The following is a 25,136-nucleotide window of genomic DNA, read 5'->3' as shown; positions in this document are numbered from 1 at the left end:
AAGACGCTACAGGGCTCCCGCGGTCGAATGGGTTGGTGTAGAAGACGCAGAAGGCGATGGCGGTTCCTCTGAACTCATCGGAGAGGCACGGGGTGGACGGTGGCCGCGGTGATGCTCGTCGGCGGCGACGGGTGTGTTCGGTGGCTGCGCGCGAGAGAGCCAGAGGAAGAGAGGAGCTCGGGGAGAGAGTGAGAGGCCTGGGGGGTGTGTGGCGTCGCGGACGGGGTCCAGAGCGATGAGAGGAAGCAGGAGGTGGCCAGGGGGAAGCAGGAGGTGGCCGAGGCCTCTCGGGCGCGCGCCACGCCTCGCCTCTGTTCGTCCTCCTGGCAAAGGAGGAAGATGACAAGGGGGGGGGAAAGGAGGTGGGCTGGGCCGGCCAGATGGGCTGGCCAGCTGGGCCGGCTACAGGTAAGTGGCCCAGGTAGGCTTCTCTCCCTTTTATTTCTGTTCTGTTTCTCTTTTCTATTTCTGCAATTTGTTTTTGATTTGATTTAAAATATCAAATCATTTTATAAAATCCTGGAAATAATTATGGGTGCTTTCTGAATTATTTCAGTGACCCTTAACAATTTCCAACATTTATTTGAACATTTAAATTATTTATAGTATTTAAATGCCCAAAGTCAAATACAATATGGTTTATTCAAAAAATCCAAAAATGTCTTGGAAAAATATCCATCATCTCTGGATATGGTTTTCACCCTTTTCCAGTAATCATGAACATTTTTGCAAACCAATTTGGGTTCTGTGAAAAATATTTTGAAGTTGGACCTATTTGCAATGCTTTGGTGCTAGGGCTTGGTCATCCCCATTTCAAATTTCATACAATTTAAACATGTTGCACACATGAAGCTAGCCTAGAGCATTACCAGAAGCTAGGGATGTGACATTGGCGTTCCTATTTTCTAGCCCTTCACCGTTTCTTAAATTCCTGGAGATCCGTAACTCCGATTGCGCTAAAATTTTTACACGATTTTTTCCATAAATTATCTTTCTTGTGCCAGAAGAAGGGCCCTAACCGACTTACGAGGAGGGCATAAGACACCTGGGCGCGCCAGGGGGTTCCCGACGCGACCTGGTGGGTTGTGGTCACTATGGGCCCTCGTTTGTGTTGATTCCAGGTCCCCAAAATCACATATATTCCAAAATAATTCTTCATAAAATTTTATCGCGTTTGGACTTCGTTTGATACGGATTTTCTACAAAACAAAAAACATGCAACAAACAGGAACTGGCACTGGGCACTGGATCAATATGTTAGTCTAAATAAATCATATAAAATGTTGCCAAAAGTGTATAAAAGTTGTATAATATTGGCATGAAACAATCAAAAATTATAGATACGATGGAGACGTGTCAGCAGGACAAAAGATGTCATGCAAGTTCTTTTCCATAAGCACGTATGACTATGTACGGAATACATGGCTACATTATATTGATGAATTTGAGCTAGTTCTGTGTCACCCTAGGTTATAACTGCTACATAATGAATATCATCCGACACAATCATCACTACCGATCCATTGCCTACGAGCTTTTCACATATTGATCTTTCCTAAGTTACTTTCGTTGCTACTGCCGTTACAATCACTACAAAACTGCAACTGTTACTTTTGCCACCGCTAGCATTACTTCCATACTACTTTGCTACTAAATACTTTGTTGCAGATATTAAGTCTTTCGGGTGTGGTTGAATTGACAACTCAGTTCCTAATACTTGAGAATATTCTTTGGCTCCCTTGTGTTGAATCAATAAATTTGGGTTGAATACTCTAACCTCGAAAACTATTGTGATCCACTATACTTGTGGGTTATCAAGACCTTTTTCTGGCGCCATTGACGGGGAGCATAGTTCTATTCTCTGAGAGTTGGGATTTATATCTGTTGATCATTATGAGGAATCTGAAAGATACCAGAACCAAGATTTTTTCCTCTACTATGAGGGGAGGTTAGGAACTGCCATCTAGATCTGCACTTGATTCACCTTCTGTTTTGAGTAAGCTTGTGACACCTACACCTACTATTGATTCCGATATGTCGCATGTTATTGATGATGCTACTTCCGCTATGAATGATGCTTATTATTCTACTACTTTGCTTGATAAAACTATGCCACTGGGTGAATTGCTTGATGAACAACTTGCTAGAGCTAGAACTATTGAGTATGCTGAACATGATGATATTTTTGAAACTGGACACTTTGAAACACCTATTAGACCTAGCTCTACTAGATATGAATTGCCTATTATGCCTGAGGGTTATTTTATGGATGTAGAGGTAGCTAGGGACTTTCTCGCTTGTAAGGATAGAGATGATCTTAAAAAATTATTATGCAAGTGGAAAGAAAAATCTTTGAATGCTAGAATGCAATATGATCCTAAGTTTTCTACTTCACCTATCTTTGTTTTTTTGACAGGAAGACTGTAAGGGAGTCCCCTACAGTATAATTGTTGCAACAAACCCAAATTGCAAGTACCATGCCTTGAACCTGGGTGTGTGGGAAGGCATCAACCCCTTCCAACCACTAGGCTATGCCTTAGTCTGCTTCACCTATCTTTGTTACTGATAAGGATTACGAATTCTCTGTCGATACTGAGTTAATTACTTTGGTTGAATCCGATCCTTTCCATGGTTATGAATCTGAAACTGTTGTGGCACATCTTACTAAACTGAATAACATAGCCACCCTATTTGCTCATGAGTAAAAAATTCGCTATTACTATATTCTTAAGTTGTTTCCTTTCTCGTTAAAGGGTGATGCTAAGATATGGTTTAATTCTCTTGCCCACCCGTTGTGCTCTCCTGCCGGTGCGGCAGGCTTGTGTAGCCAAACAGACTCCCGCGGGGCATCAATGAACATCCAGTTCTGGCACCACTCATTCAAAGGTTCATGAAGGTTCGAGGAATGAAGTCGGCCTCAGCTTCCTTCCTAGCGAGGCGGAAGGTCACGCAGCCTAAGGTCTGATTTCCTAGATTCTGGTGTGTTGAGAAGAAATGTCAGAAGAGCTCCAGGGACGGCCTCACCCCCACGAACCCCTCGCACAAGTGGGAAAAGATCACTAGAACTAGCACAACATTAGTATGACGATGGAGTACATGGAGTTGGAAATGATCCAAGACCACCATGAAGAAGTTAGAAAATGAGGAATTAAATCGATGACAAGGAAGTTGACGAAAATGGGGATCACGGTTTTGCTCTCCCCTACACTGCTCGCCAGAATAAGTTCCATCGGCTCCCACGAGTGATTCACACCTCCAACCAAGAACCCAAATTTCTTAATGCTCCGGGCATCGAGGAATGCAAACTCAAGCAGAGCCAGCGAAAACTCCCCTCAAACTATCTCCTTATCACTTTTCCTCATTTCTGCCACTCGTGTGAGATCATGGATGCCATGGCTAATGGGGAGAATCGGCTGGGGAGGTTTTGGGAGGTGGCGAAGGAACAAGAAAGGAGGAAGACCGTCAGCTCGACACCGTTCAATTTATCCCATTTATAATCAAACAAACATGCAGGAAGGCAATCGCTTGCCCAGGGGCGTGTGGCAACCCACGACCTCTGAAGAATGACGGGAGCGGCACAGAAGCCGAGAAGGCAGCCTGTTTTCTCATGGGGTAATCAATTAGCATCTGCCCTTATGATAGAACAAGGGGTGGCTTCGTTAGTCCCCATGAGAGGACCCACGCTGCCACATGTCACATCCCTGGGGTTATTTGACCCCATCCCTCTTTTCGCTGCTACTATCAGGCAAGAGGAAGATGCGCCAGGCGACTACTGTCGGCATAAATAAACTAGGATGACGACATTCTGGTGCATTGGGCCTAAACAAATAGGGTCATACGCCTTTCTTGGACTGGAAGGAAGGCTTTCGAAGGCTCCAAAATATCCAGTGGACTTTGGCCTGCATCAACGAGAGCAACTCAAGATGGGACACCGAATGGACTGCCGGGATCACTTCGCGGGATTCTCCCGGGAGGATGCTGATGACCCACAAGTATAGGGGATCAATTGTAGATCTTTTCGATAAGTAAGAGTGTCGAACCCAACAAGGAGCAGAAGGAAATGACAAGTAGTTTCCGGTAAGGTATTGTCTGCAAGTGCTGAAATTTTAACTAGCGAGTAGTTTGATAGCAAGATAATTTGTAACGAGCAAGTAACGATAATAGTAACAAAAGTGCAGCAAGGTAGCCCAATTCTTTTGAGGCAAAGGACAGGCCAAAACAGTCTCTTATGATAAGCAAAGCGTTCTTGAGGGTACACGGGAATTTCATCTAGTCACCTTCAACATGTTGGTTTGATTTGTGTTCACTACTTTGATAATTTGATATGTGGGTGGACCATTGCTTAGGTGCTGCTCTTACTTGAACAAACCTCCTACTTATGATTAACCCTCCCGCAAGCATCCGCAACTATGAGAAAAGTATCAATAATAAATTCTAACCATAGCATTAAACTTTTGGATCCAATCGGTCCCTTACGAAATAGCGCATAAACTGGGGTTTAAGCTTCTGTCACTCTCGCAACGCACCATCTAATTGCTAGTCCATAATGCATTCCCTTAGTCCCAAATATGATGAAGTGTCATGTAGCCGATGTTCACGTGACACCACTAAGGAAATAAGAACATACATACTATCAAAATATCGAACACATATCAAGTTCATATGATTACTTGCGACATGATTTCTCACGTGACCTCAAGAACAAAAGTAACTACTCACAAATGATAAACATGTTCATGATCAGAGGAGTATTAAATAGCATAATGGATCTGAACATATAATCTTCCACCAAATAAACCATATAGTATTCAACTACAAGATGTAATTGTTGGGGAACACAGTAATTTCAAAATTTTCCTACGCACACACAAGATCATGGTGATGCATAACAACGAGAGGGGAGAGTATCGTCTATGTACCCTCGTAGACCATAAGCGGAAGCGTTATGACAACGCGGTTGATGTAGTCGTACGTCTTCACGATCGACCGATCTAGCACCAAAGGTACGGCACCTCCGTGATCTGCACACGTTCAGCTCGGTGACGTCTCGCGAACTCACGATCCAGTAGAGCTTTGAGGGAGAGTTTCATCAGCACGACGGTGTGATGATGGTGATGATGATGCTACCGGAACAGGGCTTCGCGTAAGCACCGCTATGATATAACCGAGGTAGATTATGGTGGAGGGGGGAACCACACACAGCTAAAAGTTCAATGATCAACTTGTGTGTCTATGGGGTGCCCCCTCCCCCGTATATAAAGAAGTGGAGGAGGGGGAGGAGGTCGTCCTCCTAGGCGCGCCCCAAGGGGAGTCCTACTCCCACCGGGAGTAGGACTCCAACCCTTCGAAGAGTAGGAGTAGGTGGGAAGGAAGGAGGAGAGAGGGGGAAGGAAAAAGGGGGGCGCCGCCTGTCGGTGTCAAAACTGGCGGATCTCGGGTAGGGGGTCCCGAACTATGCGTCTAAGGCAGATGGTAACAGGAGGCGGGGGACACAATGTTTACCCATGTTCGGGCCCTTGCGATGGAGGTAATACCCTACTTCCTGCTTGATTGATCTTGATGATATGAGTATTACAAGAGTTGATCTACCACGAGATTAGAGAGGCTAAACCCTAGAAGCTAGCCTATGGTATGATTGTTGTTGTCCTACGGGCTAAAACCCCCTGGTTTATATAGACACCGAAGGGGCTAGGGTTACACAGAGTTAGTTACAAGGGAGGAGATATACATATCCGAATTGCCAAGCATGAGTTCCACGCAAAGGAGAGTCCCACCCGGACACGGGACGAAGTCTTCAATCTTGTATCTTCATAGTCCAACAGTCCGGCCAAGGGATATAGTCCGGCTGTCCGAGGACCCCCTAATCCAGGACTCCCTCAGTAGCCCCTGAACCAGGCTTCAATGACGACGAGTCCGGTGCGCAGATTGTCTTCGACATTGCAAGGCGGGTTCCTCCTCCGAATACTCCATAGAGGATTTTGAACACAAGGATATTGTCCGGCTCTACAAAACAAATTCCATATACCACCGTAGAGAGTACAATATTTCCACGAATCTAATCTACTGACAACTTTTCATAATGTGACATCATGCCATGGCCTTGGTCGTTATTCGAATCATTTTTCCCTGCCCGCCACTGCATGTGTTGCAAGGCGGTTTTATTGGCACGTATTGTCGAAGCAGAGATCATGTCCCCTTATCATGGGATTCTCATCAATACGGGTGTGGGTAACCCAATCGTGCTCGTTAGCACGACTCCTCGATTTTAGGCAAGTTCCAAACGGCCACGCGGAGGACGCTTGATATTCGCCCTCTTTATAAAGGGTCCAAAGCCTGTCCCTTTCTTCTCATGCTCAATCCCTCCCTTCCCCCACCCCAAGTTCCAACACCCAAGGCTCAGGCGAAGTGCTTCAGACCTTCAATCATGTCCAGATCCAACCTTCTGGGCTGGTGGATGGCTTCCTCTGTCACAAAGGAGGACATCAAGAAGCTAAGGGAGGCCAGGTATCTGACCGCCAAAATCTCGCACAGGATGCCTGCCCGAGGGCAGGTCATCCCCACTCCCGAACCCAACGAGAGTGTCGTATTTGTTTCCCACTTCCTCCGAGGGCTAGGCTTTAGTCTTGATCCCTTCGTCAAAGGGCTCATGTTCTATTATGGGCTCGACTTCCACGATCTAGCTCCGGATTCCATCCTTCACATCTCGTCGTTTATCGTCGTATGTGAGGCCTTCCTCCGCATCACCCCACACTTCGGCTTATGGCTCAAGACCTTCAATGTGAAGCCGAAGATAATCAATGGGCGACACGCAGAATACGGAGGTGCCACAATAGGCAAAGGCGTCGATGCCCCATGGCCAAAGGGTTCCTTCCCAGAGATATCCAACTTATAGCAACGGGAGTGGTTTTACATCACAGCTCCCGTGGGTGGCTGCCCCCGCCTTCTGTTCGGGCCCCCCACCACAACTGGTGTCATGGGTCAACAAGGGGCTAGACTGGGGGCCGGTTAATGACGTGCCGACATTGCAAAGTCGCATCCGAGATACCCTCAAGAGGGATGTCGGTCTCGTCAAAGTAATGCAAGTTATGCTAGTTCGTTGGATCCTGCCATGCCAACATCGATCTCTCCGTATGTGGGAGTTCAACTCGGAAGGACCGCGAACTATTCAGCAGTACTTCAGCATGATGCTCGAAGATATGTCTGGATTGTTCTTTGGATCACCAATAAAGTGTCCAGACACCACCGAGGATGCGGGTCTCAACTGTAATTGTCCAGATACCCAGGTAAATATTTCCACGACCGAACACACTGTCTTTTCATTTGTCATACATAATTCTGAAAGAATTGCTCTTGGCCAGGACTGGGTAAGAAAGGCAAAGATGATCAGGTGTTCGGCCCCCCTTCCCGAGGGCTTGCCGGATCCTGTACTAGCCAGGATGCTGGAGTATGCACCTTATCAACTGCCCTCGGGGGAAGATAAAGGGGGAGATGAGGAAGCCAAAAGCGAGCCTCACGCATTACTCATCCAAACCGGGGGAATTAGTATCTCTACGAAGGAGGATAATCGGGGAGAAGAATCTGAAATTCCCTCTCCCCAAGGAAGGAAAAGGACCGCTCTTGAAGACTTGGAAACAAAGGTTTCCAAACGAGACAAGAAACCCTCGCCAGGGCCCCCTGACCCAGTGGGCATTCCTTCCGCACCGTGCCCGCAAGGGGATCAGCCCTCCACCAAGCTGTAAGTGAACAAAAGTACTTTTGGTAAATATATTTTGCTTTATCTCCGCGGACAATAACCGAGACATATGTCTTGCAGTCCGGATCGTAGCTCTTCCCGACAGAGTTCGTCTTCGAGGGATCTTCTTCCGAAGATGATGGAGAGCGAAACGCCTCCCCTTGTCTCCCCGCCACCTGGGGCGGATGACCCTGAGGTGTCATCACGGAGGATTTCTCCTGATCCTCCAAGGCCAGAAGGTAACCCTTCGGCCACCGAAGTCCAGAGTATTCGGCTCCTAAGGGGAGTGATAGAAAGAGTCCGGGATTGCTCGGTGCGCAACCGGACGTACCGACGGATCTTTCGGAGCAAGCGGCTATCTTGGAGGAGCATCGTATATTAATGGGTACGGTGGTTGAGAGGATCTCATCCGCCAAAAGTGGCTTTGAGGTACGCAAAAAAAATTTGACGGTACCGCACACACTAGGTGTGCTCTATACAGACAGTAGCCCCTGAGACTCTGGTTGCTATCCCGAGGCGGCAAACAGAGGATCATAGTCCCAGGTAATGATCGCGCTGCTTTCATTTACAGGCAGCAAACAATCCGGTGGCTGGCCGGACTGCTGAGTTTGCCGGACTAAGCCGACAACTGGATGCGGCAGATGCCGACATTGCGCTTGTGAACAAGCGGCTTGACGAGGCACAGGGTATGTATTTTTGGTTGGTCAGCAAGTATTGAGAGGAGCATGATGCTAGTATCTATAATAAGTTTTGACTACAGATGGAGCTGTCGCCGTGGAGACTCTTCGGGCGGAACTTGCCCGGGCCAAGGAACAAGCCAGGAGAAGTGATGCGGCTGCCCTAAAGATGGCCGAAGACTTAAGAGCCGAACAGGCTGCTCATCGCAAGAGCGAAGATGAAATAGCCAAGATGGCTGTTGAGCTGAAACATGCCGCCGGCCGATATGAGCTTCTTGAAAAGGAAAGCCAAGTGAGAGCGGCTGACATGAAGAGAGCCGTGGAGGCAACCAAGGAAACACGTTCTAAAATCAGAGCGGCAGAGGAGGAGCTCCGTCAAGCCGGAGATATCACGGCTGGGAAGCCCTTTTTGTTGCGGATGAAGTTCGGAGATCCGAAGTATGCCCCTCTAGATCGATTATGGAGTGTTGCAGACGCGTATGCGGACTTGGCAATGAGTGCTGCTGATGCGACTGCGTTTTTCAAAGATCAAGAAGATCACGAAGTAGAGAAGTTGTTCTGGTCGCAGTTCAGTGCTCCGACGCGTCCGCTGCTGTTAAATGAGCAAATGGCCGAGTGGGCTGAGCTCCATAGGTTGTTCGGGCTTGCCATGAGGTCTGTCGTGGATCATCTTTGGCCGAAAGGACCAAAGCCGAATAGTTATTTTGGTTTAGTGCAACGATTCCTTGGTGCTGTGCAGCATATCGATGCCGTAAAGAGGTCGGCGTGCATAGAGGGTGCGCGGATGGCTCTTGCCCGTGTTAAGACATACTGGGCAGAGATGGATGCCACCGCTATTGCAACCCAGGGTCCGGCCGTAGGCCAGGTCTCGGCCGAGCACTATTTAGAAGAAGTCCTAGAAGGCGCTCGTTTAATAGAGGCTCAGTGCTCGAAGAGTATCATGTTCGAGTGACATGTATCCCCATTGTAAAAATAGTATTATTTGAATTATACAGGCTATTTTTATTGCCTGAAGGTATTATGATGCCTCCTGTGCGGCCGTTTATGTAAGTATATAACCTGAAAGTTTGCAGTCGTCGGCTTCAGCCCCCACGCACATAATGCGGGGGTGTTCGGAAAAGCACGTATTCACACTTGATCCAACGTCTTGGTCCATGAAGGAGGTGATAGCGCGGCGAACAAGGCAATCGGACTATATTGCTTTAACACTTTCACTTAGCCATAGGAGTTTGACAGTGGGGCTACTATATAGCCCCTGGTACTTCCGTGCTTATCCGAATATGGTGCGCGTACATACATGACCGGGAAACCGGTCCTTCATTAATGCGGAGGAATCGCGAAGATTCCGCTGAGTCCTTGAGTGGTTGACCAGTCTCGCGCTTTATCATGACAATCAGTTTTCGGCTTTCTCTACTAAGGTGCTCATCCAGATGAACCAGGGCACAATCGCAGTAGTTCTCCCGGTGTCACCTTAGCCGATAGAGCGGAACGTAAGGTAGCAAAACACGGGAGCCGGGCAAACCCAACATTTGACCAAAGACATGATTCAGAGCTGATGCATATAAGGCCAAACTCGCGACGCCGAACACTGCCTAAGGTATTCGGACTTTACAACATATACCGGGCTGAGCAAAGCCCTTGATAATGAACCCTGGATTTCTAGGTACGTGCATCAGTCTGACATGGCGAAAATGCCAATAACGTCAGCATCCCTCTCGGTTGTGCTAAGTATCCGGAGGGCGTGAAGCAACAAGAGATAGTGAGAAAGGTTTACACAAGGCCTTAATCTAGAAAAAAACCTTTGAGCAGGGCCCTGCTGCACGTCTGCGCCTATGTCTCCATTGTGCCGTGTCCTGGAAGGGTGTAGCACGATTGTCATCTGCAAGAGAGAAAAAACCCAGGTGAAAGTCTACGTGCGGAAAATTGGTTATTCTTAATAGACCATGGAAATTCAATCTAAGTAAGGTCAAACCGAAATATAGTCCTTTTTACATGCGGGAAGCCCCTAGCGCCACCTATGGGGGTATATCCGTCGACCCAATCTCAGGTTTATCTGAACTATTACAGCGAGGGGTGCGCCGGACTCGTCTAGCCATGTCCGCGGTCTTGATGAACGATCATTTATTCTGGTTGGAGGGGTCATTCAGTGTTCGGCTGCGAAAGCCACCGTACTTTCCTCCACATGTAAGGAACGCTCTAAGTTTCTGCTAACTATGATGATGCCACGTGGACCGGGCATCTTAAGCTTAAGATAAGCGTAATGCGGTATTGCATTAAAATGAGCGAAGGTTGTTCTTCCGAGTAGTGCTTGATAGCCGCTTCAGAATGGAGCAATGTCGAAGGTTAATTCTTCGCTTCGGAAGTTGTCGGGAGAACCGAATACAACCTCTAGTACTATAGAGCCCGTGCAGCGGGCCTCTGGGCCTGGTACTACTCCTTTAAAGGTAGTATTGCTTCCGCTGATTCTTGTTGGGTCTATCCCCATTTTGCGGACTGTGTCTTGATATATCAGATTAAGACTACTACCGCCATCCATAAGGACTCAGGTGAGATGGTATCCATCAATTATTGGGTCTAGTACCAAGGCAGCCGATTCTTCGTGCTGGATACTAGTCGGGTGATCCCTGCGATCAAAAGTGATTGGGTAGGCCGACCAAGGGTTGAACTTGGGGGTAACGGGCTCTACGGTGTATACGCCTCGGAGTGCGCGTGTGCTCCTCCTCTTCGTTACGTGAATCATGTTCACTGTTTTGACTTCTGGTGGGAATTTTTTCTGTCCCCCAGTGTTTTGTTGGTGAGGCTGATCCTCGTCTTCACTTGGTGTCTCCCTCCCCTTGTGTTCGGCGTTTAGCTTGCCGGCCTGCTTAAAGACCCAGCATTCTCTGTTGGTGTGATTTGTAGGTTTATCGGAGGTGCCGTGAATCTGACATAATCTGTCCAGAATCTTCTTTAGACTGGACGGTCCATCTCTGCTGCCTTTAAATGGCTTTTTCCGTTGACCAGGTCGAGAGCCCCTGAATCCGGCGTTTACCGCCGTGTTGTCTGGGCTGTCTTCGTTGCTTCGACGCTTGCTTTTACTGCGTCGTGGTTTTCCATTGCCATCCCTTACTTCGGATGTGCTTGGGTCGCTGGTGCCGCTGCAGGCCAGCCAACTATCCTCGCCCGCGCAAAAGCGGGTCATAAGGCTTGTTAGGGCTGCCATTGTCCTTAGTTTTTCTTGGCCGAGGTGTCTGGCAAGCCATTCGTCCCGGACACTATGTTTGAAAGCCGCTAAGGCTTCGACGTCCGGGCAATCGATAATTTGATTCTTCTTAGTGAGGAATCTGTTCCAAAGCTTTCAGGCTGACTCTCCAGGTTGCTGAATTATGTGATTTAAATCGTCTGCATCTAGAGGTCGGACATAGGTCCCTTGAAAATTAGCCTTGAAAGCGTCCTCGAGCTCTTCCCAACTTCCAATTGAGTTTTCGGGGAGGTTTTTCAACCAGTGCCTAGCTGGTCCTTTCAACTTTAAGGGAAAGTATTTGATGGCGTGGAGATCATCTCCACGAGCCATGTGGATGTGAAGGATAAAGTCCTCAATCCAGACCCTAGGGTCTGTTGTTCCGTTGTATGAGTCTATGTTCACGGGTTTGAATCCTTCTGGGAATTCATGGTCCAGTACCTCGTCGGTGAATCATAGGGGATGCGCGGCACCCGTGTATTTGGGTGTGTCTGACGGTTGTAGTGTTCGGTTTTGATTCCGAACTATTATTCTGTCAGTATATTCATTTGGGCGGCGATGATTCTGTGCCGGAATGCGCTTCCTAGGTTCGTAAATGGACCTGGTCAACCCAGCTTTTTTGTGTAGGTCCTCACGTAGGTCGTGTGCTGACTTGTGTACGTCATCTCTAGCCGCCATGTCGCGACCACGGGGTGGCCGGTCCGGTTGATCGGCCATTTTATTTTCCGGCTGAGTGGGCTCTAAGGCCTCGTCGTCGAATTCAGGCAACAGCTTGTGCTTTGGATAGCTTTTTGTGTGGCGATTACTGCCGTACTTTTCTTCGGTGTAAAGCACTTTATTCCATCTGCTGTTGAGCGTATTCTGCACGGTCTTAAGCCTTTGCTTCTGCTTCTTCAGGCTCCGCGTGGTTTCAATGAGCCTTTTATGAAGGTTCACTTGTTCCAAGTGTCTTTCAGGGATGATGTGTGCATCGCTGTCCAGACTATTCATGTCTCCGGAGACAGGTTGATGAGTTTTACCCTCGGGGTCGTCATGACCGGACAGCGGCTCCGTACTATGTTCGCCGTCCACTGGTTCACCCTGCTCCACCGCTGGGTTTATGTGGTTGTTGTCTCCTTTGGGGTCGACCGGGGTGTTACTCTTTCTTGCACTGTTATCGTTGTTTTTGCCGGGGCGCGATTTGGAGCGGCGCTTACATCATCGCTTTCGTTGCTTCTCGAGGGAATTGTCCTTCGCTGCTTCCTCCCGTTCCTCGTCATCATTTTCTTTGGGTGTATCCACCATTTATATATCATGTGATGAAGTGGCAGTCCAGCGCCCTGCGGGGGGTGGTTCCTGTTCGTCTCCCGCATCGTCGTCCATACCTTCGATGTCTTCGGAGCCAAAATCAAGCATGTCGGTTGAGTCGTCGACAGTGGCTATTAAGTGGGTGGTGGGTGGGGAACGAATTTCTTCGTCGTCCGCTTCCCACTCGAGCCGAACACAGTTCAGCCAAGGGCCTCCCGACAAAGAGAGAGACCTTAATGAATTTAGCACATCGCCCAAGGGTGAGTGCTGAAAGATATCCGCAGAGGAAAACTCCGTGACTGGCGCCCAATCAGATTTGATGGGTACGGACGCAGGCGGTTCGGAGACCATGACCGGGGACGAATCCAAAGGTCCGGCAACATAGGTCTTGTAGGATATGAAGTCAGTATTCGGCTCTATCGCCACTAAGTGTGCGGCCTCCGGGGCGGGGTCCATCCACCCGTCCTCGGACGGCGTGATCTGCTCCAAATCAAGAGACGGAGTCGCCACAGGTGTGATCTCCCGAACATTTTCCGGCGGTAGAGCTAAGTCATGCCCGTTGTGACTGTGTGGCGCACCTGACGGGGGCTCGAATCCATCGAAGATCAAGTCTCCGCGGATGTTGGCAGTATAGTTCAAACTTCCAAACCTGACCTGATGGCCAGGGGCGTAGCTCTCGATCTGCTCCAGATGGCCAAGCGAGTTGGCCTGCAGTGTGAAGCCGCCGGATACGAAGATCTGTCCGGGGAGAAAAACCTCACCCTGGATCGCATCGTTGCCGATGATCGAAGGAGCCATCCAGCCTTATGGTGACGGCACAGTGGAACTCTCAATGAAAGCACCAATGTCGTTGTCAAAACTGGCGGATCTCGGGTAGGGGGCCCGAACTGTGCGTCTAAGGCGGATGGTAACAGGAGGTGGGGGACACAATGTTTACCCAGGTTCGGGCCCTCGCGATGGAGGTAATACCCTACTTCCTACTTGATTGATCTTGATGATATGAGTATTACAAGAGTTGATCTACCACGAGATCGGAGAGGCTAAACCCTAGAAGCCAGCCTATGGTATGATTGTTGTTGTCCTACAGACTAAAACTCCCCGGTTTATATAGACACCGGAGGGGCTAGGGTTACACAGAGTCGGTTACAAGGGAGGAGATATACATATTCGAATTGCCAAGCTTGCCTTCCACGCAAAGGAGAGTCCCACCCGGACACGGGACGAAGTCTTAAATCTTGTATCTTCATAGTCCAACAGTCCGGCCAAGGGATATAGTCTAGCTATCCGAGGACCCCCTAATCCAGGACTCCCTCATCGCCCCCTTCCTTGTCCAATTCGGACTAGAGGGGAGGGGGTGCGCGGCCTGCCCTGGTCGCCCGTCCTCTTCTCCACTAAGGCCCATGAGGCCCATTACACTCCCCGGGGGGTTCCGGTAACCCCCCGGTACTCCGGTATTCATCCGATATAATATTGGTGTAAAGGTCATATTGGTGTAAATCCCATCAGCAAGGATTTTCTTCATGCGCTTTACACCAATATGACCTAAACGGCAGTGCCACAAATAAGTTGCACTATCATTATTAACTTTGCATCTTTTGGCTTCAATGTTATGAATATGTGTATCACTACGATCAAGATTCAATAAACCATTCACCTTGGGGGTATGACCTCAGAAGGTTTTATTCATGTATATAGAATAACAATTATCCTTGACTTAAATGAATAATTGTATTGCAATAAACATGATCCAATCATATTATGCTTTACGCAAACACCAAATAACATTTATTTCAGGTTCTAATCCCGAAGGTAAAGGGAGTGTGCGATGGTGATCTTATCAACCTTGGAATCACTTGCAACTCACATCAACACCTCGCCCTTAACTAGTCTCTGTTTATTTTGCAACTCCCGTTTTGAGTTACTACTCTTAGGAACTGAACCAGTATCAAATACTTAGGTGTTTTTATAAATGCTACGTCTTGAGCTTGCATTGGTTTTCCCCGAAGAGGAAGGGATGATGCAACAGAGTAGCGTAAGTATTTACCTCAGTTTTTGAGAACCAAGGTATCAATCCAGTAGGAGCCCACGCTCAAGTCCCTCGTACCTGCACAAAGCGATAGCTATTCGCAACCAACGCGATTAGGGGTTGTCAAGCCCTTCACGGTCACTTACGAGAGTGAGATCTGATAGATATAATATTTTTGGTATAAAGATGCAAAGTAAAAAAGTAAAGGCAAAGTAAAAAGCAAAACAAGATTAAAGTGATGGAGATTGATATGATGAGAATAGACCCGGGGGCCATAGGTTTCACTAGTGGCTTCTCTCAAGAGCATAAGTATTCTATAGTGTGTGAACAAATTACTCTTGAGCAATTGACAGAATTGAGCATAGTTATGAGAATATCTAGGCATGATCATGTATATAGGCATCATGTCCGTGACAAGTAGATCAAAACGATTCTGCATCTACTACTATTACTCCACTCATTGACCGCTATCCAGCATGCATCTAGAGTATTAAGTTAAAAATAGAGTAATGCCTTAAGCAAGATGACATGATGTAGAGAGATAAATTCATGCAATATGAAATAAACCCCATCTTGTTATCTTTGATGGCAACGATACAATACGTGCCTTGCTGCTCCTTCTGTCACTGGGTAAGGACACCACAAGATCGAACCCAAAGCTAAGCACTTCTCCCATGGCAAGAACTACCAATCTAGTTGGCCAAACCAAACGGATAATTCGAAGAGACTTCCAAAGATAACCAATCATACATAAAAGAATTCAGAGAAGATTCAAATATTATTCATAGATAGACTTGATCATAAACCCACAATTCATCGGTCTCAACAAACACACCGCAAAAAGAAGATTACATCGAATAGATCTCCACAAGAGAGGGGGAGAACTTTGTATTGAGATTCAAAGAGAGAGAAGAAGCCATCTAGCTACTAACTATGGACCCGAAGGTCTGAGGTAAACTACTCACACTTCATCGGAGGGGCTATGATGATGTAGAAGCCCTCCATGATGACGACCCTCTTCCAGCGGAGCTCCGGAACAGGCCCCAAGATGGGATCTCGTGGATACAGAAAATTGCGGCGGTGGAATTAGGTTTTTGGCTCCTCTTCTAATCGCTTGGGGGTACGTGTGTATATATAGGAGGAAGAAGTACGCCGGAGGAGCAACGAGGGGCCCACGAGGCAGGGGGGCGTGCCCTAGGGGGGGCACCCCCACCCTCATGGCCGCCTCTTTTGTTCCTTGGAGCAAGGTCCAAGTCTCCTGGATCACGTTCGGTGAGAAAATCACGTTCCCGAAGATTTTATTCCATTTGGACTCCTCTTTAATATTCCGTTTATCCGAAACACTAAAATAGGCAAAAAACAACAATTCTGGGATGGGCCTCTGGTTAATAGTTAGTCCCAAAAATAATATAAAAGTGGAAAATAAAGCCCAATATAGTCCAAAATAGTAGATAATATAGCTGGAGCAATCAAAAATTATAGATACGTTGGAGACGTATCAGGCATCCCCAAGCTTAATTCCTGCTCGTCCTCGAGTAGGTAAATGATAAAAAGAGAATTTTTGATGCGGAGTGCTACTTGGCATAATTTTCAATGCAAATCTTCTTAATTGTGGTATGAATATTCATATTAGAAAGATTCAAGACAAAAGTTTAGATTGACACAAAAATAATAATACTTCAAGCATACTAACAAAGCAATTATGTCTTCTCAAAATAACATGGCCAAAGAAAGTTATCCCTACAAAATCATATAGTCTGGCTATGCTCCATCTTCACCACACAAAGTATTTAAACCATGCGCAACCCCGATGACAAGCCAAGCAATTGTTTCATACTCTAACCTTTTCAAAACTTTTTCAATCTTCACGCAATACATGAGCGTGAGCCATGGATATAGCACTATAGGTGGAATAGAGTGGTGCTTGTGGAGAGGACAAAAAAAAGGAGAAAACGGTCTCACATCAACTAGGCGTATCAACGGGCTATGGAGATGCCCATCAATAGATATCAATGTGAGTGAGTAGGGATTTCCATGCAACGGATGCACTAGAGCTATAAATGTATGAAATCTCAACAAAAGAAACTAGTGGGTGTGCATCCAACTTGCTTGCTCACGAAGACCTAGGGCAATTTGAGTAAGCCCATTATTGGAATATACAAGCCAAGTTCTATAATGAAAAATCCCCACTAGTATATGAAAGTGATAACATATGAGACTCTCTATATGAAGAACATGGTGCTACTTTGAAGCACAATATATGAGACTTGCTATATCATGGTGCTACTTTGAAGCACTAGTGTGGAAAAAGGATAGTAGCATTGCTCCTTTTTTGGGCCTTCTTTTTTTTCTTTGGCCTTTCTCCCTTTTTTATTGGGACAATGCTCTATTGAATGATGATCATCACACTTTTATTTATTTACAACTCGATCCTAAAACAAAGTATGACTCTATATGGATGCCTTCGGCGGTGTACCGGGATATGCAATGAATCAAGAGTGACAAGTATGAAGAAATTATGGACGGTGGCTTTGCCACAAATACTTATGTCAACTACATGATCATGCTAAGCAATATGACTATGATGAATGTGTCATGATGAACTAGATGGTGGAAAGTTGCATGGCAATATATCTCGGAATGGCTATGGAAATGCCATAATACGTAGGTATGGTGGCTGTTTTGAGGAAGGTATATGGTAGGTGTATGATATCGGCGAAAGGTGCGCGGTATTAGAGAGGCTAGCAAAGGTGGAAGGGTGAGAGTGCGTATAATCCATGGACTCAACATTAGTCATAAAGAACTCATATACTTATTGCAAAAATCTAGAAGTTATCAAAGCAAATTATTACGCGCATGCTCCTAGGGGGATAGATTGGTAGGAAAAGACCATCGCTCGTCCCCGACCGCCACTCATAAGGAAGACAATCAATAAACAAATCATGCTCCGACTTCGTTACATAACGGTTCACCATACGTGCATGCTACGGGAATCACAAACCTTAACACAAGTATTCTTTAAATTCACAACTACTCAACTAGCATGACTTTAATATTATCACCTCCATATCTCAAAACCATTATCATGCTTCAATCTTTTCTTAGTATTCAACACATTCAAAAGAAAGTTTCACAAATCTTGAATACCAAGCATATTATTATTAAGAAAATTACCATGCTATTAAGAGACTCTCAAAATAATTTAAGTGAAGCATGAGAGATCAATTGTTTCTTTAAAACAAATCCACCACTGTGCTCTAAAAGATCTAAGAAGCAGATAGAGAAAAAATATAACGCTCAAAAGATATAAGAGAAGCACATAGAGCAAAATTATCTAGCTCAAAAGATATAAGTGAAGCACATAGAGCAAAACTACTTAGCTCAAAAGATATAAGTGAAGCACATAGAGTATTCTATCAAATTTTAATTCATGTATGGCTCTCTCAAAAGGTGTGTACAGCAAGGATGATTGTGGTATACTAAGACACAAAGACACAAATAATAAAATACGCTCCAAGCAAAACACATATCATGTTGGTGAATAAAAATATAGCTCCAAGTAAATTACCGATGGAAGTGGACGAAAGAGGGGATGCCTTCCGGGGCATCCCCAAGCTTTGACTTTTTGGTGTCCTTGGATTATCTTGGGGGTTCCATGGGCATCCCAAAGCTTAGGCTCTTGCCACTCCTTGTTCCATGCTCCATCAAAAGAATTCACCCAAAACTTGAAAAATTCACAACACAAAACTCAAAATATAAAACTCGTGAGCTCCGTTAGCGAAAGAAAACAAAAGACCACTTCAAGGTACTGTAATGAACTCATTATTTATTTATATTGGTGTTAAACCTACTGTATTCCAACTTCTCTATGGATTATAAACTATTTTACTAGCCATAGATTCATCAAAATAAGCAAACAACACACGAAAAACAGAATCTGTCAAAAACAGAACAGTCTGTAGTAATCTGTAGCTAGCGCAAGATCTGGAACCCTAAAAATTCTAAAATAAATTTATGGACGTGACGAATTTATTTATTAATCATCTTCAAAAAGAATTAACTAAATAGCACTCTTCAAATAAAAATTACAGCAGCTCTCGTGAGCGCTAAAGTTTCTGTTTTTTACAGCAAGTTCAACAAGACTTTCCCCCAAGTCTTCCCAACGGTTCTACTTGGCACAAACACTAATTAAACACAAAAAACACAACCAAAACAGAGGCTAAATAATTTATTTATTACTAAACAGGAGCAAAAGGCAAGGAATAAAAATAAAATTGGGTTGCCTCCCAACAAGCGCTATCGTTTAACGCCCCTAGCTAGGCATAAAAGCGAGGATAGATCTAGGTATTGCCATAATAGTAAGATAGATTATTGAAACCCATTTCATATTCTCCATGTTAGGCAGCAAGATTTCTTTGAGGCAAGCAAAAGTAATCAAAAGGACTAAATTTAACGGGACAAAAGTCCCCAAGATCAACCTTGGGAGGTATAGGTTCCTCCTTTGGTCCTTCGTAATGCACAACCAATTAATCATTATAAGCATTCTTTTGACAGAACTTTGTAAGCCTATATTCAAGAGAATATCCTAGCTCATTATTTCGAATAGCCAAATCATCATTAAGTTCAGAAATTCTATCAACTAAAATATTGGTAGGAACCCTTCTTCTAACATTTTCATTGAAAGCAACATAATCTATAGATTGAAAACGCATTATTTCTTCTTGATCAAAGAGGATAGTTTCTATGGGAGGACGGAAATGAAGGAAATATACCCTAGAGGCAATAATAAAGTTATTATTTATTTCCTTATATCATGATAAATGTTTATTATTCATGCTAGAATTGTATTAACCGGAAACATAATACATGTGTGAATACATAGACAAACAGAGTGTCACTAGTATGCCTCTACTTGACTAGCTCGTTGATTAAAGATGGTTATGTTTCCTAACCATAGACATGAATTGTCATTTGATTAACGGGATCACATCATTAGGAGAATGATGTGATTGACTTGACCCATTCCGTTAGCATAGCACTTGATCGTTTAGTTTGTTGCTATTGCTTTCTTCATGACTTATACATGTTCCTATGACTATGAGATTATGCAACTCCCGTTTACCGGAGGAACACTTTGTGTGCCACCAAACGTCACAACGTAACTGGGTGATTATAAAGGTGATCTACAGGTGTCTCCAAAGGTACTTGTTGGGTTGGCGTATTTCAAGATTAGGATTTGTCACTCCGATTGTCGGAGAGGTATCTCTGGGCCCTCTCGGTAATGCACATCACTTAAGTCTTGCAAGCATTGCAACTAATGAGTTAGTTGCAGGATGATGTATTACGGCACGAGTAAAGAGACTTGCCAATAATGAGATTGAACTAGGTATTGAGATACCGACGATCGAATCTCGGGCAAGTAACATACCGATGACAAAGGGAACAACGTATGTTGTTATGCGGTCTGACCGATAAAGATCTTCATAGAATATGTGGGAGCCAATATGAGCATCCAGGTTCCGCTATTGGTTATTGACCGGAGACGTGTCTCGGTCATGTCTACATTGTTCTCGAACCCGTAGGGTCCGCACACTTAAGGTTTCGATGACAGTTATATTATGAGTTTATGATTTTTGATGTACCGAAGGACTTCGGAGTCCCGGATGAGATCGGAGACATGACGAGGAGTCTAGAAATGGTTGAGACATAAATATCGATATATTGGACGGCTATATTCGGACACCAGAAGTGTTTCGGGTGATTTCGGAGAAAACCGGAGTGCCGGAAGGGTTACCGGAACCCCCCGTGGAAGTATTGGGCCTTAGTGGGCCTGAGGGGAGAGAGAGGGCAGCAGCCCAGGAGGTGGCGCGCCCCCTCCCATGGGGAGTCCGAATTGGACTAGGGGAGGGGGGCGCGACCCCTCTTTCCCTCTCCCTCTCCCTCTCTTTCCTTCCCCCTTCCCTCTTCCTAGTTGGACTAGGAAAGGGGAGTCCTACTCCTACTAGGAGGAGGACTCCCCCCTCCTTGGCGCGCCTCAAGGGCCGGCTGGCCTCCTCCCTTGCTCCTTTATATACAAGGGCAGGGGGGCACCCATAGACACACAAGTTGATCTTCGTGATCGTTCTCTTAGCCGTGTGCGGTGCCCCCCTCCACCATAATCCTCGATAATATTGTAGCGGTGCTTAGGCGAAGCCCTGCGATTGTAGAACAGCAAGATCGTCACCACGCCGTCGTGCTGACGGAACTCTTCCCTGACACTTTGCTGGATCAGAGTTCGGGGATCGTCATCGAGCTGAACGTGTGCTAGAACTCGGAGGTGCCGTAGTTTCGGTGCTTGATCGGTCGGGCCGTGAAGATGTACGACTACATCAACCGCGTTGTGCTAATGCTTCCGCTTCCGGTCGACGAGGGTACGTAGACAACACTCTTCCCTCTCGTTGCTATGCATCACCATGATCCCGCGTGTGCGTAGGATTTTTTTTGAAATTACTACGTTCCACAATAGTGGCATCAGAGCCTAGGTTTTATGCGTTGATGTAATATGCACGAGTAGAACACAAGTGAGTTGTGGGTGATATAAGTCATACTGCTTACCAGCATGTCACACTTTGGTTCGGTGGTATTGTTGGATGAAGCGGCCCAGACCGACATTACGCGTACATTTACGCGAGACTGGTTTTACCGCCGTGCTATGCACACAGGTGACTAGCGGGTGTCAGTTTCTCCAACTTTAGTTGAACTGAGTGTGGCTATGCCCGGTCCTTAAGAAGGTTAAAACATCACTAACTTGACAAACTATCGTTGTGGTTTTGATGCGTAGGTAAGAACGGTTCTTGCTCAGCCCGTAGCAGCCACGTAAAACTTGCAACAACAAAGTAGATGACGTCTAACTTGTTTTTGCAGGGCATGTTGTGATGTGATATGGTCAAGACGTGATGAGATATAAGTTGTTGTATGAGATGATCATGTTTTGTTGAAGTTATCAGCAACCGGCAAAAGCCTTATGGTTATCTCTCTATTGCATAAGATGCAAGCGCCAAATAATTGCTTTACTTTATCGCTATGTGATAGCAATAGTTGCAAGAGCAATTGTTGGCGAGACAACCATGTGACGAAACATTGATATAGATCAAGATGATGGAGATCATGGTGTCATGCCGGTGACGATGGAGATCATGACGATGCTTTGGAGATGGAGATCAAAGGCACAAGATGATGATGGCCATATCATGTCACATATTATGATTGCATGTGATGTTTATCTTTTATACATCTTATTTTGCTTAGTTCGGCGGTAGCTTTATAAGATAATCTCTCACTAAATTATCAAGGTATAAGTGTTCTCCCTGAGTATGCACCGTTGCGAAAGTTCTTCGTGCTGAGACACGACATGATGATCGGGTGTGATAGGCTCTACGTTCAAATACAACGGGTGCAAAACAGTTGCACACGCGGAATACTCAGGTTAAACTTGACGAGCCTAGCATATAACAGATATGGCCTCGGAACACGGAGACCGAAAGGTTGAGCATGAATCATATAGTAGATATGATCAACATAGTGATGTTCACCATTGAAACTACTCCATCTCACGTGATGATCGGACATGGTTTAGTTGATATGGATCACGTGATCACTTAGAAGATTAGAGGGATGTCTGTCTAAGTGGGAGTTCTTAAGTAATATGATTAATTGAACTTTAATTTATCATGAAGTTAGTCCTGGTAGTATTAGCATATCTATGTTGTAGATCAATAACTCGCGATGTTGCTCCCAGTTTATTGTGTTCCTAGAGAAAACTAAGTCGAAAGATGTTAGTAGCAATGATGCGGATTGGATCTGTGATCTAAGATTTATCCTCATTGCTGCACAGAAGTATTATGTCCTTAATGCACCGCTAGGTGGCAGACCTATTGCAGGAGCAGATGCAGACGTCATGAACGTTTGGCTAGCTTAATATGATGACTACTTGATAGTTTAGTGCACCATGCTTAACAACTTAGAATCGGGATTTCAAAGACGTTTTGAACGTCATGGATCATATGGATGTTCCAGGAGTTGAAGTTAATATTTCAAGCAAATACCCGAGTTGAGAGATATGAAGTCTCCAACAAGTTCTATAGCTAAAAGATGGAGGAGAATAGCTCAAGCAGTGAGCATGTGTTTAGATTGTCTGGGTACTACAATCGCTTGAATCAAGTGGGAGTTAATCTTCCAGATAAAATAGTGATTGACAGAAATCTCTAGTCACCATCACCAAGTTAGTAGAACTTCGTGATGAACTATAATATGTAAGGGATAACGGAAACGATTCCAAGCTCTTCGTGATGCTGAAATCAATGAAGGTAGAAATCAAGAAAGATCATCAAGTGTTGATGATTAACAAGACCACTAGTTTCAAGAAAAGGGCAAAGGGAAAGAAAGGGAACTTCAAGAAGAACGGCAAGCAAGTTGCTGCTCAAGTGAAGAAGCCCAAGTCTGGTCCTAAGCCTGAGACTAAGTGCTTCTACTGCAAAGGGACTGGTCACTGGAAGCGGAACTGCCCCAAGTATTTGGCGGATAAGAAGGATGGCAAAGTGAACAAAGGTATATTTGATATACAGATTATTGATGTGTATTTTACTAGTGTTCGTAGCAACCCCTCGGTATTTGATATTGGTTCAGTTGCTAAGAATAGTAACTCGAAACGGGAGTTGCAGAATGAACAGAGATTAGTTAAGGGTGAAGTGACGATGTGTGTTGGAAGTGGTTCCAAGATTGATATGATCATCATCGCACACTCCCTATACTTTCGGGATTAGTGTTGAACCTAAATAAGTGTTATTTGGTGTTTGCGTTGAGCATGAATATGATTTGATCATGTTTATTGCAATACGGTTATTCATTTAAGTAAGAGAATAAATTGTTGTTCTGTTTACATGAATAAAACCTTATATGGTTACACACCCAATGAAAATGGTTCGTTGGATCTCGATCGTAGTGATACACATATTCATAATATTGAAACCAAAAGATGCAAAGTTAATAATGATAGTGCAACTTATTTGTGGCACTGCCGTTTAGGTCATATTGGTGTAAAGCGCATGAAGAAAATCCATGCTGATGGGCTTTTGGAATCACTTGATTATGAATCAGTTGATGCTTGCGAACCATGCCTCATGGGCAAGATGACTAAGACTCCGTTCTCCGGAACAATGGAGCGAGCAACAGATTTGTTGGAAATCATACATACTGATGTATGTGGTCCGATGAATATTGAGGCTCGTGGCAGGTATCATTATTTTCTGATCTTCACAGATGATTTGAGCAGATATGAGTATATCTACTTGATGAAACACAAGTCTGAAACATTTGAAAAGTTCAAAGAATTTCAGAGTGAAGTGGAGAATCATCGTAACAAAAATAAAAGTTTCTACGATATGATCGCAGAAGTAAAATATTTGAGTTACGAGTTTGGCCTTCCGTTAAAACAATGTGAAATAGTTTCACTACTCACGCCACCTGGAACACCACAGTGTAATGGTGTGTCCGAACGTCATAACCGTACTTTATTAGATATGGTACGATCTATGATGTCTCTTACCGATCTACCACTATCGTTTTGGGGTTATGCATTAGAGACAGCTGCATTCACGTTAAATAGGGCACCATCTAAATCTGTTGAGACGACACAATATGAACTATGATTTGGCAAGAAACCTAAGCTGTCGTTTCTTAAAGTTTGAGGTTGCAATGCTTTTGTGAAAAAGTTTCAACCTGATAAGCTCAAACCCAAATCGGAGAAGTGCGTCTTCATAGGATACCCAAAAGAAAATGTTGGGTACACCTTCTATCACAGATCCGAAGGCAAGATATTCGTTGCTGAGAATGGATCCTTTCTAGAGAAGGAGTTTCTCTCGAAAGAATTGAGTAGGGAGGAAAGTAGAACTTGATGATGTAACTGTACCTTCTCCCTTATTGGAAAGTAGTTCATCACAATAATCTGTTCCTGTGACTACTACACCGATTAGTGAGGAAGCTAATGATGATGATCATGTAACTTCAGATCAAGTTACTACCGAACCTCGTAGGTAAACCAGAGTGAGATCCGCACCAGAGTGGTATGGTAATCTTGTTCTGGAGGTCATGTTACTTGACCATGACGAGCCTACGAACTATGAGGAAGCGATGATGAGCCCAGATTCCGCGAAATGG

This window comes from Triticum aestivum, chromosome 7A, assembly GCF_018294505.1.
Source record: "Triticum aestivum cultivar Chinese Spring chromosome 7A, IWGSC CS RefSeq v2.1, whole genome shotgun sequence".
NCBI lineage: Eukaryota > Viridiplantae > Streptophyta > Magnoliopsida > Poales > Poaceae > Triticum > Triticum aestivum.
This window is presented reverse-complemented; position numbering follows the sequence as displayed.